Below are 17,570 nucleotides of genomic sequence, written 5' to 3' on the forward strand. Positions count from 1 at the left end.
CACGACAAGAAGTGCCATTCCAAATGTCGAATTCTAGGCTGTCAAATACAGGCACCCCCCAAATAAGACAAGACATAGAAAGTGCAGCTAGGACGGGTCAAATATTCTCCCCCACCACCGAGAAAGTAAAGTTAAACCTCAAACAGAGTGAGGTGGAAAGACAACTACAAGAATTGAGCTTAAGGAAACAAGAGCTCGATACTCAAAGCACGAGAGCTGAGCAAAAGGAAACGGGAAGTTTTAACCCACTCCAGTCACGAGGAAAGGAACCAGAAATAGTTATGGATAGAAGTGAGGGAGGAGAGATTCCGAACTTGGAACCCATAAACGAGGAATCCAAAATGGAGGAAAGGTTTACTACCATAGAAGAGGAGGGTAACCTAGCAAGCATGGCAGGTGAAGTAGAGGACTGACTCTACACCAAAAAGGATATTGAGCACATGATCAATAACCCTATGTTCCTACAAGACATGAAACTCTTGATTCCGCAAACATGTACGGAGGTGACTAATGGGGAGTCACTCCAAGGTACCGCGGCTTGACCATCCCATGGACCTAAAATACCTAGAAGAGCCAATACAGGAAGGGGACGACGTCTAAGAAGGGAGGCAGCAATTCCTCGCAAGCCTACGATAGATCCAACCATGGACCTTCATGTAGCCACAAGGGCAGACCTGTTAAATATGGCGACAGAGATGGGCCACGGGATGGTTAGAGAACTAGGCACTACTCTAGAATCCCGACCTTCCTAGATGAAACCCCATATCATTTCAAAACTTGTCCAAAAGTTCTCTGGGGGGAGGACGAGGATCCTATCCAACATGTAGAGATTTTCGAATCCACATGTGAAACCTGCGGGCCAATCAGTGATGTGACAATGATACATGCCTTTTCACTGACATTGGAAGGAAAAACTCATCAGTGGTTCCGAACCCTTAAGCATGAGGATAACTTCACAAGACTAACGAATGTTTTTGTGCCCAGTTTTGCCCGAAGTGGTGAGACAGATGGAGCCCTTTGGCACAATTACATAATATCAAACAAAAGAAAGATGAGTCAATGTGAGAGACTATGTTCCTCATCTTAAGCACTTAAATTCGAGGTGCAAACTTTAGGAGAGATTAATTGATGATCACTTGTTGCCTTGCTTCCGGAGAGGGGTTAGAGACCATAAAATGCATGATTACCTGGTACTAGCCCGCCGACCTGCTACTCTTGATGCATGTTGCAAAAAACTGGCAATTGAATATGAAGATAACATGTTAGAATCGCCGCAACCAGAAGATGTTAAAACATCTTCAACAACTACGACTTCGCGTGTCTCGCGCCACCAAGAAATTGGAACTCAAAAAGCAAGCAAGTCGAAAACATGACAGTGGATAAGCTCAGTAATGCCAGGAAGGAAGAGAAACATCTGGGCATGGGCATAATCACCTTTACCCCCGTAGGGAATTGGTGTGGTGCTCTATGTGTGCAAATTAATCACACCACCACCGAGTGTCCACAGTTAAGAGCAAGGCCATTACTCTATTGTGCTCACTGTGTAAAATCAGGAAATCATGACACTTCAATGTGTAAAATGTTGTATAGCTATAAGCACTGTGTAAAATCAGGAAATCATGACACTTCACTGTGTAAAATCAAGAAATCATGACACTTCAATGTGTAAAATGTTGTATAGCTACAAGCACTTAGAGCCCCATTGGCTTTACTGGCACCACCTATATAGATTACTGCACTACTAATGGACAACCCAACTCTTCCTATTTACCTAGGTGGATGTTCTGGGTACAAGACGATTCACCTTTGCCGCCGCCACCAATTCTACCACCACAGGCTAAGATCAATCAAGTATTGATCGAAGAGCCTCCGAAGAAGATACAATTGATACCGGATCCACCCAATCGAAGAAAGACGAGTGTCAAGGGATCAATCATAGAGGATATGACCAGGAAAAGCAAAGAGAGCAACCAACAACTCCTAAGGGGATCGGTTAATATCCCAATGCCGATGAGGAAATAAGGAAGCTCGAAGATACCAAGGCCTTAGTCGAAGAGTACCTACGGCTTTATGAAGCCAAGCAGAGAGCCAACCGGGTAAGGGATAAAGTTTATCCACGAAACGAGCCAACCCGGGATAGGGAATTGGATGTGCCAACCCCAATTCTGAAAGGAACAAAAGAGGAGTCCCAAGCAAACACATTATCCAGAATGTTTGAGGAAAATGGGTTGGGGGAGTACATCCATTCATTCCCTATGGAAGAATACGAGACACCTACATGTGAAGAACCCTCTATCTCCAAAGAACCCAGAGACATAGGAAGTCTCGCGCGGCTGTGCTACCCATGCCTGTCCAAATGCCATTAGGACAACTGTTACGCAAATCACCAACCCTATGGACAGACGTAAAAGAATGGGTAGAGGGCAGACTAAAGCCAGCCGATACTATAGATAAGACTCAAGGCATACAAGGAAAACCCGAGTCATTAAGATAGCAGTTAACCAACTAGGACGCTACTACGAAAGCAACGACACAAATGCTACCATTCCAATTCATCATAATGGGTACCAGGCGCGCTGGCTATTCGAATGGTGGGGCGGGGGTTAGTATCATTACAAAACATTGCTAGGAAAACTGAGAAAAACCCGATCTAAAAAAAGCAGATCTGATCGTTTAAATGGCTGGTGGAACATCTTTGAGGCCCATTGGGCTTCTGGAGAATGTTAAATTCAAACTTTTTATGTTTCGCTATCATCGTACATTCGTGGTCTTGGACTTCTTGCACCAACTTGACATATATGACATAATATTAGGGAGACCCTTCATGAGGGAATCCAAATTGGTGCATGATTGGGCCTTGGATCATGTGTATGTACATAGGGATTTGCAAATCTTAAAGATTGATCTGAGAACATGGAAAGCACACCCCATGGAGGGACAGTTGTTTGATAAAACGATTTAGTCGTAAACAAACCACCTCTATATAGATATGCCAACCCTCGAAGGGAGATTCCAAGGATGAAGAGGAAATGAAAATGTATGCGTCACTTCCACCCTCTGGACTTCAGTGAAAATTGGATGCATGTGCTGGCTATCATTGATGTGATGCAACCCAAGGGAACCTAGTATTTGGAATCTGAAACCGTCCCCACGACCTCTATCTGCATGGTTAATTAGCAGATCATTGATGAGGAATCAGGAGGGGAGACATCAAGTACAGAAGGTACTATAGCATGAAGCCATGGGCAGTGCTTAGCGCCTCAGACGGTGGCAAAAATAGAAACGGTATATAGCCTGACAAAATGCCCTATTACAAAGAAAACCCACGATGCCCAGTGGCTAAGGTACCTAGAGGCCACTAAGGTACACGATAAGTTCTCAAAGGATTGTGGCGAGGAATTGAGTAAGATATCCTTGGAGGGAAGGCACAAATAGAAAATCGTCCTTCAAGAGCCAGAAACACCCAAGCTTACAAAAGCTGGGTGCCGAAAATGCAATAAAGCCCTAGCAGAGGCAGAACGTGAGGCTAAAAAGATCATGGCTAAAGCCAAAAGTGACAATGAGGATAAACCAGACTTGCTTTCAGTATCCAACCACTTCAAAACCTACGCTGTTGGCGAACAGAAGGTGGTCCGACTGATGGCTACAAGGGTGAAAGAGGATGGGTTGTCCACATCATACGATGGCCCGACCGGCAGAAGTCAAGGAGGTGGATATTGCAGGACCAGGGGAAGAAGCTCGGCCCGTATACATTGCTAAAGATTTGACTTCGATTGAAGAAGATGAGCTCATCTCAAGGAATTTAAGGATTGTTTTGCCTAGAATTACAAGGAGAGGAAGGGGGTACTTCCTAAGGTGGTATAGCATACGATTCCAATCATGGAAGGTTTAAGACCAACCAGGTAGAAGCCATACCAGATGAATCCTAAGTATGCAACAATTGTAAAAAAGGAAATTGACAAGCTCATTACTGTGGATTTCATCTATGAAATCCAATCATGGAAGGTTTGAGACCAACCAGGTAGAAGCCATACCAGATGAATCCTAAGTATGCAGCAATTGTAAAAAAGGAAATTGACAAGCTCATTACTGTGGATTTCATCTATGAAATCGAACATACGGATTGGTTGTCACCAATCGTAATAGTGCCAAAAAAGAATGGAAATCTTAGGGTATGTGTTGATCTTAAAAAGGTTAATGCGGCCACATTATCTATTACCTTATATAGAACACGTTTTGGAAAGAGTCACTGGGAGAGAAGCTTATAGCTTCTTGGATGGATTCTTTGGCTACAATCAGGTTTCCATAGCACCAAAGGACCAGCACAAGAGAACTTTCAACGCAATGTGGGGGACATTTGCATACAAGGTTATGGCGTTCGGCCTCACAAACGCCCCAGCAAACCTTTCAACGATTGATGTGCATAGCCTTCAAGGACTACTTACAAAAGTGGTTGGAGGTATTCATTGACGATCTATGTGCACCCTCTCGATGGGTAGACCATCTGGCCTGCTACAATCAGGTGTCCATAGCACCAGAGGACCAGCACAAGAGAACTTTCAACACAATGTGGGGGACATTTGCATACAAGGATATGTTGTTCGGCCTCACAAACGCCCCAGCAACCTTTCAATGGTTGATGTGCATAGCCTTTAAGAACTACTTACAAAAGTGGTTGGAGATATTCATTGACAATCTATGTGCACACTCTCGATGGGTAGACCATCTGGCCTGCTTGAGGAAAGTGTTTGAGCGGTGTCGATTATATCGTATATCACTGAACCCCTTGAAGTGTCAGTTTTGGGTCAAGCATGGTGTGATATTGGGACACATTTTCTCAAAGAATGGTATATCCACGGACGATAGCAAGGTCAAGCTGATATTGGGGCTGCTGCTGCCTACCAACTACAAGGGAGTGCAAAGGTTTATGGGTCATGTGGGGTATTATCGCCGCTTCATAAATTTTTATGCTGAAATAGCTAGACCCTTGTACAAGCTCCTCATTGTCTTTGAGTGGACCGAGGAGTGTCAAGAAGCATATGATCGACTGAAGCAAGTGTTGGCAAGCGTGCCAATTCTATGACCCCCCAATTGGGATCTCATATCTCACATGAATATTGATGCATCAAATTTTGCTATTGAATGCGTACTAGCCCAGCCCGGTGAGTTCAAATTGGACTATCCAGTTTGCTTCGCTAGTCGTCAGCTGAATGATGCAGAGGTGAATTACACCACCACAGAGAGAGAAGGATTGGCCATGGTTTACGCCGTCAAGAAATATCGACATTACCTCTTGGCCACCAATAAATTCGTATTTTTTGTGGACCATCAAGCCTTACTATACCTAGTAAATAAACCTTGCCCCACGGGGAGAACCAAACAATGGTTACTATTGTTGTTGGAATTTGACATACAGTCACGGTAAGGAAGGGAACATAGCATGTGTTGACTAACCACATATCAAGAATTCCCAATGGGGAACCAGCCAACTGGTGTTGATGGATGACCTTCCTGATGCTTGCTTATTTAAGTTGGACATGGTACCCGAATGGAGTGAAGAAATCTCAGAGTATCTAGCTTATGGTTTTCCGTAGGAAATACCTTTGAACAAAGATAAAATGTGGCGGCTTATCAAAGTGGCTGCACCTTATCAACTAATTGCGGGAGAACTATATAAGCTAGGAAAAGATAATGTGCTCAGATGATGCATTAGAGAGGATGAGTTCATTAACATATTGGAAGAAGCTCATTCAGGGATAACAGGCGGGCATTTTGCTGGAGAAATCACAGTTTGAAAAGTGCTTTAAGCAGGACTATGGTGGCCTACGTTATTCAGAGATGCCATAGAATTTATCAAAAGATGCGAAGAATGTCAACGTTTCGCTATTCCACAGCAAAAGGACAAGATGCCGCTCACCCCTATTATTGGAAAACAACCATTTGAGAAATGGGGGATAAATTTTGTGGGTCCGATTAGTCCAGTGGCGCACCCATCCCAAGCCCTATACGTGATTGTGGCCACGGACTATTTCACAAAATGAACAGAATCCAGAGCCTCAAAGAGAGCTGATACACGAACAACTGTAAAAATTTTATATGAGCAAATCATCTCAAGGTTTGGCTGCCCCCATTAGAATTAGTGAGTGATCATGGCTCACATTTTAGGTGATTGATCATTTACTTGTGGGATTCTTAGTGATCCATCGAAAATCATCACCTTATTATCCACAGGCCAATGGTCAAGCAGAGAGTATAAATAAGATTTTGTGTACTATCTTGACGAAAACTTTGGAAGCAAGCCAAACAGACTGGGAACATAAGCTGACAGCAACCCTATGGGCCTATCGAACATCATATAAGGTAGTGCTAGGTTACACTCCTTTCCGTCTAGCTTATGGTGTGGAAGCAGTTATGCCTATGGAATACCTAGTCCCAAGCTTAAGGATTGCCGTACAAGAGTGTCTGACGGAGAATGCATTAGCTGAAAGGCTAATTGACTTAGAAAAGCTTGATGAGACCAGACTGATAGCATCATATGGACTCATGGTTGACAAATTACAAAGGAAACATTGGTTCGACAAAAACCTTAAGCAAAAAGAACTTGAAACGGGGGACCTTGTCCTCATGTATGGTGTCGATAGCGCCAAGAAAAAGAAACTTAAATACCGAGGCCTGGGACCATTCCGAGTATCGAAAATCACACCTCAGGGGTCTGTTTGAATTGAGACAATTGACGGCATCAAAATGGAGGGTTATGTTAATGGAAGTAAATTAAAAAAATACTTTGGACCATTAACCTAAGAGATGCTCTTGCAAGAACATCTCTTGAAACAACAGAAATAGCTTGCAAAAGAAAAGATACGACAAGCACAAGAAGAGGCTAAGGCTAGAGAGATCAAAGCCAAACAACTACTGCTCAAAAGTCTGATACATGTCAACATGGCTTCTATGACCCTTTTGGACGAAGGGGAACTAAACATTGAGCTAGCACAACTCAAGGTGGGACTTACTACAGCTAAAGGCCATGCAACAAGCATTGCATTGATAGATACGGGTTCAAGTCATAACTTTATCTCATATGAAACCTGGGTAGCATTAGGTAAACCACACCTTGAACCCACTGATGCACAAGTTCGTAGCATTCACTTAATAGTCACTCACAAAAGCCAAGGGATTTTTAAACGTTAACATTTCCATCAAAAATAATTCCTTGGTCGGTGTTTGTCATGCCTATAGGTTCCATGGAAGAAGAGATGATTCTAGGACAATCCTGGATCTGTGCAATATCCAATGGGAAGAAGGAACAGCACTGATAAAAGCACATGTGAGAAGGTCATGTCCATACCCTTATGAAGCTTAACAAACAGAGGAAAGCACATCATAACTAATGAACAAACAACAAGTGTAATGGCAACACCTCAGAGGACAGAACCAACAACTGTTCCATGACGCTTACCGACACAATACCCTACAGAGACGTGGGTGCCCAAGAATCAACTAACATATCAACCAAACAAGATGGACACCATAAATGATAGAAAGAACCCAAGAAGAGCCTGCAAACAATTCAAAAGTCAGACCTTGTTGACTCAAACCAATTGGCAGGACTCCAAGCATCCAAAGAGACCTCAGGGAGCCCATGAGCAATGGGTCCGAAAGAACTTACTGTGAGCACAAGGATACTATCAAGGCAATGCAGCAATATGGGTACCCAAACCCCACTCAGTGGGCCAATACCACAAATAGGTCGAGTCATCAAAAAGAGGGTGGTAAAAGCATGCAACATCAACTCTCGACTCAAGCAAGCGCCACACCAACCCTTGTGTGGAGGAAAAAGCAACCCCAGCCAAATGGGTTGGGAATTCCCAAAGCAACGAAAGTACCCACTTTGGCTACAGAACTGAACAGGGAACTTAAGGGTAAAAACAAAGAAATTCAATAAGGAGATGCAGATGGAAGCCCTCCACAACCAGACATAGCAACAAAATTGTTCAGTTGGGTGGAAGGAACAATAAAAAAACTCCCACATGAACTAAAACGATTGCATCAACAAATGCCCAAAAGTGCCCAGGTGACCCCTTAGTTCTCATGGTGATAAACAAAAGGTATCCAATGATTGCACAAATGGGTACAAGGTAAGCAATGTATCATTCACTCATCATGTGCATGTTTGACTACTTGAGCATAAAGGAAAAAATGAGAAAAATTCGATCTTATGCATTCCACGTGAAACTGTAGAAAAAGAGTTCACGCCGTGAACCACATTAAAGTCTTTCATGCTGTGAACCACCTTACAGAGTTTCACGTCGTGAAAGAGTTCAAAATAGTTCACATCGTGAACAGTAATTTTTTAGTACCAATCGCACAGCACCACGTGGCATTCTTCATTAAGATAGCCGCCTTGTCCGACGGCTACATTATAAAATCGATTTTCTTTCCTTTTTTCGTCATTTCACATCGTGTGCGTGGAGTGATAGTTTGCATTCGCTTCCGTGTGCATCTTTCGAGCTCGCCATCTCTCTTCAGTGATTCTCAACTATTCCTTCGAGGTGGGAGCTTGATCCTCGTTTTTTCTTTTCTTTTCTTTTTTGTTTGTTGGTTTTTGTTTTCGTTTTGTGTTCATCAAATCACAATACACATTAAGTGGTAACACAAATGATCTTGTCTTTCACACGATTAATTCAATCAAAAATTTTAGAAAAGATTGGTGTCTCCTGAAAACAAACGTAATCAAATGATTAAAAATATTGTCTGCACTTTCACATGGCACACCACTTTCACGGCCAGAGCCTTTCACAGAAACTGTGCCTGCACTTTCACGAAATAGCTTTTCATGGCCTAAGCCTTTCACAAAAACTGTGCTTGCACTTTCACGAAATAGCTTTTCGCCTTTCACAAAAATTGTGCCTGCACTTTCATGGTGGCCAAAGCCAATATGTCTACACTTTCACGACGAACAATATGTCTGCACTTTCACGGCCAGAGCCTTTCACGAAAACTGTGCCTGCACTTTCACGAAATAGCTTTTCACGGCCTGAGCCTTTCACGGCCAAAGCCTTTCACAGAAACTGTGCCGACACTTTCACGAAATAGCTTTTCACTGCTAGAGCCTTTCATGGAAACTGTGCCTGCACTTTCACAAAATAGCCTTTCACGGCCAGAGCCTTTCACGGAAACTATTCCTGCACTTTCACACCTCAGCCTTTCACAGCCAGAGCCTTTCATGGACCAGAGTCTTTCACGGACTAACACTTTCATGGCCTGAGCCTTTCACGGAAACTATTCCTGCACTTTCATGGTTGGAGCCTTTCACAACCAAAGCCTTTCATGGACTGAGCTTTCACAACCAAAGCCTTTCATGGACTGAGCTTTTCGCCGACCAGAGCCTTTCTCACGGATTAACACTTTCACAGACTGAGCCATTCACAGCCTGCACTTTCACGAAAACTATGTCTGCACTTTCACGGCGCACATTCACGTATTCACTCCTACTTTGCCATGAACTAACTATTAACACACCAATGGATTGCTCATACACTAACGCACTCTTCAATATACTAACCTATTCCCAATAAATTACTTACTCAAAAGAAGAAGAAGAAGAAGAAGAAGAGAGAAAAGAAAAAGAAAAAGAGAAGGATATCAATCCCACCAGTCATTCGACTGATCCTATGTGCCTGATACAGATGTCGACCTCGGAGTCTGAAGCCCACAAGAACCCATCTACAACTCAAGCAAGCAGTGCCACTGGATCCCTAGCTAGCCAGAAAAAAGACAGGGAGGAACACAACGACCAAAGTTGAACTACTTGGGTCCTTATGCCCAACCTTTCCATGGGACCATCATCCGAAAGGAAGCTGATACAGCCCATGGAAAGGTACCACAGCCCGAAATGTCTACAGATACTAGAAGAGGCTGAAGTTAAGGCAAAATTAGATAAAGTTGGTCTCCAAAGGATGGCACAGATACTCCCCCATACTATCGACATAGAACTCTGCGCGCAGAGTACATGAAGACCTACTCTACGCGTAGAGTACCTAAAGACCTACGACAAGGGGACCAAAAGAGGGAGAATCACCAAGGCAGACGGCACTACAAAAGAACTCCTCATCAAAAGGACCTAATAAGAGAAGCTCTGCAACTTCCAGCCACAATCAAGGCCCACCAACACAACATTGACAAGATGCCTTTGAAGGACATGCTAAAGAAGCCTTCCTACAATTCGAATGGTGCAGAGTACGAGAATATCCAAGACGAGGCTATAGAGAAGGCTTGCAGGGCCATGTCTTAATGATGCAAATAAAGCCAGTAGTAGATAGATACAACAGAGTGGGTCTCAACACAATAGCAAAAGTACATGAAGAGAAAGAAGAAGATTGAGCATTCTATCTACATAAGGAGATGGATAACTATTTGAAGGCCCACCAATCTAAGATATCTAACCCATACATTCTCACACAGGTTCTCAATCATATAGCCAAAAGACCTCTCAAGGAGCCTGAACCGAAGGAACAAATGTAGTTGGCACTACTACCAGACCAGCCCATGTTACCAGCTGAAGATGTACACGAAGAGCAAGCCATCTTGATGGAGACCAAGTATATAATAAAGCAGATGAAGAAAGATCACAGGAAGAGAACAGATAAAAAGATGAGGGGGGTGCTCACCGATGTTCCTGCTGAGTCACAAAGACTAGAGGAAGAAGTGGCCACAGAAATCCGTACTTACCGAGAGGCACTGAAAGCAGAAATTCTCAACCATACCACATAGGAACCCCAGCAATAGCTCACTCCTCCACAGCAAGCCCTGCCCAACTTATATTTACAGACTTATCTTCTCTCAAAGACTCAAGTTTGGTAGACACACCAATAGAGATAGCTCCAGAACCAGCAACACTCATACAAGATGAAGAAAGTCAAGATATAAAGGCAACCACAACCCAAGTACAGGAACCAGAGGCCTCCATGGAAGCAAGTAAAAGACAAAGAACTCTAGAACCATCAAGTCCAAGCAAGAGGAGAAGATTGGCAGACAAAGAAGGACTACCACAGCTGGCCTCCCTACAGAACATCGATTATAACAATTCTTGCAGGAGACCGTGAAAGACTTGATGAACTACTCAACCAACCACCGACTGGGCTGCTGGAAATAGAATCAAGCACCAATGCAATCTGGGAGCAGGAACAAAAAGTTTGGCGATGCCACCTCCTAACAACACATATGCTCCATGACCAAAACACTGCACTTTGGAAGCAAGTTAAAGATACATCAGCATAAGCTCAAAAGTTAAAGGAAAACTTGGAAGCAGTTGAGACAACCCACAAAGAGGTCATTATGAAGAGTTTGAAAGCTACAGAAGAGCAGGAGAAAAGGTACAATGCACTGGAGAATAATAACCTTGTATTAAGCCAAACAATAGTACAAAAGATCAAAGAGAATGCCGATCTCAATGCCAAACTGGAACAAGCAAAAGAACAACTCCATAAAGAAGACAACTACATAAAGGAACTCATGACACTCCATGCACAACAAGTACAGGACTTCCATGCCAATGCCAGGGCCAAGGAAGCAACATTGCAAGACCAAATCACACAACTAATAGCACAGCTCAAAGCAAAGGAGGAGAGGACAATCCATCTACAATAGGAAAGGGAACAGACCAACGAGGCTCATGCCAAGAAGATCAGAGCTCTCAATGGAACAAGCAGAAGCACATAGAACTAAGTTGGCACACAAGGAAACAGTGACACAGCTTACGAAATAACTTAAAGACACTGAGAGGTTGGCGGCCCAAAGAACGCAGTCTTTATGTCCAACTGATGTACATTCCAACCATTATGAGCTGCCAATGCACAAATGCTACGAATGGTAGTCATACGACAAGTGGGAGCAAAAGTCTCATCAAAATCAATGCCCTTCTCTTGAGCATAACCCTTTGCAACAAGTCTAGCCTTATAGCGATCAACACTGCCATCTGGCTTTCGTTTCAACTTAAAAACCCACTTACATCCAATGACCTTTTTTCCAATAGGCAAATCACACAAAGACCATGTACCATTCTTCATTATTACAGCATCATATTCACTTTGCATTGCAGCCAACCAATTTTTTGATTTTTGTGCCTCATCAAATGAAAGAGGTTCTTCCTCTTTACACAATCCAATAGGCAAATCACACAAAGACCATGTACCATTCTTCATTACAGCATCATATTCACTTTGCATTGTAGCCAACCAATTTTTTGATTTTTGTGCCTCATCAAATGAAAGAGGTTCTTCCTCTTTACACATACTAGACACAGCCAAAGCATAACAATCTGATGCATAAGAGGCATGCTGAAAACCTGAATGAATACGACTAGAAATAGATGCATCAATTTTACTCACGCAAGGTTTGCACCAGCCATTTAGGCATACCTCTAGCCTACTCATTTTCAGCCCTATCCTCATAAATTACATCATGTAAATCTGCATCAGAAATAGGCTGATCTATGATGTCATTTGAAATCTGCATAGGCTGAATATTTGCCTCATTAGGACTTACATTTGAATTCCCACCTGCTATAAACAGAGGCAACAACGTATCAAATATATCCCGTGAGCTCACACCTGTCTCTTTGGTACATGATAACAAAGGCTACACAGCATCTTCCACAAAAACAACATCTCGACTAATCAAGATACGCTTTGACTACGGATGATACAATCTGTAACCCTTCGAGGGTGCCCATAGTACAATTGGATACATTTTCAACCATAAGTAAAAACTGTTTGAAGCACAAAAACACTTCGGACTTTGCCTTCAGTGGATATACCCATGCATGCCTTGAGTAATCATCAATGAAAGTCATGAAGTACAAGTGTTTACCAAATGACGGAGTTTGCATAGGCCCACATACATCACTGTGTACAAGTTGCAATTTGCGAGTGGCCCGCACAGAACCATCCTTTGGAAACGCAGAATGCTGTATTTTGCCCAAAATACAGCCTTCGCAAATATGTTTCAATGGTGCCTCAAGAGGGGGCAATGAAGCAACCATATCAAATTTCTGCAAACGCAGCAAACTAGCAAAGTTCAGATGACCAAAAAGAGCATGCCATAGTTTTGCATCTAAAACTGCCTTTTCATCAGAAACTGCATTTGCTGAATCTTCCACACACTTGTCATAAGAATTGAGCCTATACAGCCCATGAAACAAGGTGCCAGATATAATAATCGTATCACCAGAAGTCAAATCATGAACAGTATATCTCTCATCCACAAATTTGACTACAAGTCCAAGTCTAGCAAGCGCAGAGACATACAATAGATTCTTCTTTATCCCTGGCACATACAAAGCATCTGAAAGTGTGAAAGCGCTGCCATTTGTAGCAGTAAGCATAATTTCACCAATGCCCTTCACTGGGTAAGAAGCATTATTGGCACATGTGACAGTATTCCCATTAGAGACAGCCTCAAGACAAGTGAACATATCACGATGCGAGGTAATGTGCTTTGTAGCACCACTGTCAAAATACCATACATGAGAGTCAACAGAAACTGCCAACAAACATGCATCATGTACAGATGGATCATACTGGCAATACATGCAAACGCCCATTCTGTATCCTGCACAACATTTGCAAAATCTGCATTTGTAGAAGCATCCGCTATTGTGGCTGCATTTGACTCTTTCTTCTTTGCCTCTTTAGCCTTTAGCTTAGGGCAATTCTTAATGACATGATCAGTTGCCTTACAATAGTTGCACCTCATTTTTTTCTTACCTTTATCAAGAGCCTTCTCAGACCTATTGTTGCTACCTATGGAAGGAGAAAAAGTTGCAGACCTACTAATAGGAGAAGAAATAGTGGAAGGGGCTGCCTTACCACTTCTTCTCTGCTGGGCAGCCAACAAATGCTTGATCAACTGCACGCTGCCTAGCCCTGTTTTGCCTGGACTGCGCTTCTTGCAAGAGCTTGTTGACTAAAGTATCATACTTGACAACATCAGGTCTCTCCTCAGTAACAAGTCTCCACGTGGAAGCAAAAGTTTGATATGACTCAGGTAAAGCATCAAGAACAGTCTGCGCAAGAGAATGATCAGGAATAATCTCACCTACAGAAATCAACTGTTCCTTGAGATCTTTAATCTCAGCAAGAAAAACATTCATGTCATCATCTTCCTGCATAATCTTCGATTCTAGCTCTTTACGCAGGTAGTAAGAGATTTTTGCCTCGTTGCGACCTGTATATAAACTAGCTAAAATATCCCAAGCCTGTTTTGCTGTTTTAGCTGAACGAATATGTGGAGTGATGTTGCGTTTAATAGAAAGTGCAATCAAGGCGCATGAGCCTGTGCATCTTTACCATCCCAACGAGCTTGTTCAACAGTGGGTAAAACAGCAACAACAGTAGAGCTGCTAGAACCTATAACATTCTCAACAGATCTTACATCCACAGAACCTGGATGTACATCCATACCTTGCACAATGTTCCACACTCCTTTTGCAACCAAAACATGTTGCATCATGTATGCCCAAAGAGGGTAGTTATTGTCTCCATCCAATTTGTCATCAGCAGACAACATGTGAAATACATCATTGCTGTTATCACCCATGGCCCACTGATTGAAACTGATGCAAAAGCTACCTGTAATGAAGCAAAGACTGAACAGAAAACAACTCGTGCTATGTAGCACGGTCCACAATAGAATACGTATGCCTGTTTTGCAGAAAACTGCACTGTCGAAATTTCTGCACAAAATGACGAAAACACATGTACAGAACTTGTAATGCAAAAACGGAGCCCAAAACGACCTCAGATGTAATTTTCGAGAACGTAAAGCCCTACGAGTTTGTCTGGAGAGTATAGGGACCTACAAAGCGCTCATGAAAGCTCACCTCAATCGGAGAACATGAGTCGGAGGGTGCTAGCAGTGTAGCCTTGGGAGCCGATGCCTGCTCTGATACCAATTGTTGGAATTATGGTTACAGGAAAGCACACAAAGCTTGGAGAAGAAGAAGCAAGAATGCACACAACACACAATGTACTAGATTGTGTCAATGTACAAAAGATAAGATAGCCCTAGAATGATGGGCGTATATACAAGCCGAGGGAAAAAACCTCCTAAAGAGGGAAAAAGTGCCCCGGCGGTCCTAAGTGTGTTCACACACATCACTGCCTATATATATGGCAACAAGGTGTTCTCTTCTTGCATAGGAACTATTGACTCTTTTGTCTTTCTTAATCTTCAAGCACTTATTTCTCGTAAATTTTATATGGAAGCCTCCCTATTTGATATTGGAAAATCATAATTTATCATAACTTTGAGAATAGGTATATTCAAATAAAATATCATATTGTTTCTGCCCCAAACTATGCACTTATTTAAAGTCTTGAGTTTTCCTTACCCTAATTTAAAGGGTATTGAAACTTGAAAATTTTGAGGCATAAAGGGGAGAATCAGGAAGCAAGTTGGAATTTGACATGTTTGTAAAGACATAAAAGCAATGTTAATATGAAACATTGAGTAAAATATGTTTTTTTCAAATATTTTGTTCTTATCCACCCATGGACTTGAAACTTGACATAGCTTTTGAAACTCATGGTTATAGAAATTTTGTGATTTGAGGAGGAACGTAGTTCTCAAGTTTGGATACATGTCAAAGGCTATTTCTGTAGAGATTTATAAATATAAATTGGCCAGAGAATATAAAAAACAATTAAAAAAAGGTCTAAAGGACCTAAACTCAAAGGCTATTTGTGTGGAGATTTATAAATGTAAGCAATCATGCAAAAGTTAATGATATAATAGTGACATAGTATGTCACATGAGTTGGCCACATGGGCCACATGGGTGGTGTAGGTGGCATGTTATGTGGCACTTGGAAATGATACATGGAGATGCTCCCTTGACCTATGAAATTGATGTACTTTCTTGCATATATTATGTGTAAGAGATTTTCAATGTAGTTATCTCAATGTTGTGCTTCTATTAGATTATCATAGTGTTAATTCTTGAACATGGATTTAGAGCTATATTATGATACAAATTTTTCAAATTGGTATCTAACCCATGGTTCTTGTAATGAAGGGATTTTAGTATGCACGTGCACATGGGGCATGGGCACATGCATATGGGACTAGGGCACATGTGGCCTTGGGAGGACTATAAAAGGCACATGGCCTAGGTACTTTGTACCCTTCTAATATCTTTTGATAATATACACTTTACCTTTCTTGGAGCTTATGGCCCAAGCTTTCATGGATGTGACATGGTAGAATTCCAATGTCTAGGTGCTACTCCCTGATGATTATTCTCTTTAGGATGGTGACCTACACCCATGTCTACTCCATGCCTTGAGTAGCCCCTTTCTTATATTGGTATTATCAGAGCTTTGCTTTAACCTTAGTAGCTTTTGGCTTTGATCTTGGTAGTGATTAAGACTAATCATTTTTTATTGAGTTTTACACAAATTTTCAAGATTATTATTATTTTAATTTATGTGGATTAGTAATAAGATTAGTGTTAATCATTTTTAAATATATACTAATCACTATTTTTTGAATTCTCATTCTCTGAGTTTAGTACATAATTTCCTTGATTAGTGATTTATCTCATCAACTCTTTTTATAAACCCTAGTTTCCTTCACCATTTGCCTAGTTTCTTTAGATTCTTGGTAGTTTGGGAGATACTGGTGGTTCTTGGTGTAGAGTTTATCAAGAAAGTGTACAGATAGCAGCTCTATTTACAAATTTGAGCAGATTTATGTGCAGATCACAGTTTTGTTTATAGATTCGAGCAAATCTATATGTATTTTATAGTTCTATTTGCAGATTTAGATAGGTTACTGTGCAAGTGGAGTTTAGAGGAATCTTGGTGTAGATTTATAAAGTTTGCAAAGATTTAAGTATAGAAACCAAATCTTGAGTAAACGTAACATTAGTGAGGGATTTTTGATCAAATCTTTCTTTATCTTGATCATCTCTTGCAAGTAATGATGTTTCTTTAAATTTTAAGAAACCATAAATATTGTTGAAACTCCAAGCAAGAAAAGCACAATTGTTGGATTCTTTGCTGAAATTGATGCAAGAAAAGCAAGATTAGTGAATCGTATAGGAGTTATGCAAGATTGATCAAGTTCTTGTAATCTTTTATGATACATTTTGCATCACTCAGTGATTGAGTGCTATCTAAGAAGTTCTTGATCAAGAAAGTGATTAACAGTAAAGGATTAGTGTCATCAATGTGATTAATCATTAACCTTGACAAGAACTGATAAGAACAATTTGATTAAGACTGTAAATATCAAGTGAGACATGTAATGCAAGTTTCTTGATCTAAGTTATAGCTTAACTTGCACAACTAACTGACCCTGCAACAATCGAACCCAATCTGTTAGTGTAAAAACCAATGTGCTCCATATACCAGAAGGTTGCGAGTGTTGGTTGTTAGAGAAGAAATATAGATCATTAACTGATCTACATACAAAAGCATTTATAGCAGGCTAAGAAAATGTGTACTACAAGGACTTCACTATTCACAAATAACTTCTAAGGAGCAAGCAAAAATAGATAAACATAGTAGTGAC

The sequence above is a fragment of the Cibotium barometz genome, chromosome 27 (assembly GCF_041138505.1).
Source record: "Cibotium barometz isolate CiBa-2024 chromosome 27, ASM4113850v1, whole genome shotgun sequence".
Taxonomy (NCBI): Eukaryota; Viridiplantae; Streptophyta; class Polypodiopsida; order Cyatheales; family Cibotiaceae; genus Cibotium; species Cibotium barometz.